The sequence below is a fragment of the Nannospalax galili genome, unplaced genomic scaffold, assembly GCF_000622305.1.
Source record: "Nannospalax galili isolate Female #2095 unplaced genomic scaffold, S.galili_v1.0 scaffold127, whole genome shotgun sequence".
Lineage (NCBI taxonomy): Eukaryota > Metazoa > Chordata > Mammalia > Rodentia > Spalacidae > Nannospalax > Nannospalax galili.
The window spans coordinates 539,553-540,065 of NW_008360326.1; positions in this window are offsets into that span (position 1 = coordinate 539,553).

Sequence of the window (513 nt, forward strand, 5' to 3'; positions counted from 1 at the left end):
ATATAGCTATCTAAACCACTTTTGTAATTACCAATGCTTAATGGTGACTTGACAACCAGGATTTCTGGAACAAAAAAGAAACAGTCTTGGACAGGTTCCTTCTGGAGTGATGCCTCTGACCTGCCAGCTCACGTCCCTTGATTTACTCCATTTTTTACTCCTCTGTACATCTTTTTCTCTTGTATATTTTTCCACCTTTAGAATCTAAAGGGGCCAGATTTGACTGCACAGTAAATCTTTGTGTTGCATCAAAGGGGTTTGATAAAGAAACGTCAAGGGGAAGGGTCCTTCCCGACACAAGAGCTTTCAAGCCATGGCTCTCCTGGACTGTATATAATGCCCTGTGAGCTAAGAAACATGTATATGAACTGGATCCTCTGCTGGACAGGGTGGGGAACTTGTATTTTGTCCAATATGTAGGGGGCTTACTGCTGATTCTTACAAACCACACATTTCATACATTAAACTTTGAAACTGCCAATCAAAAACAAATAGGTGAAGAATACCGTGAGC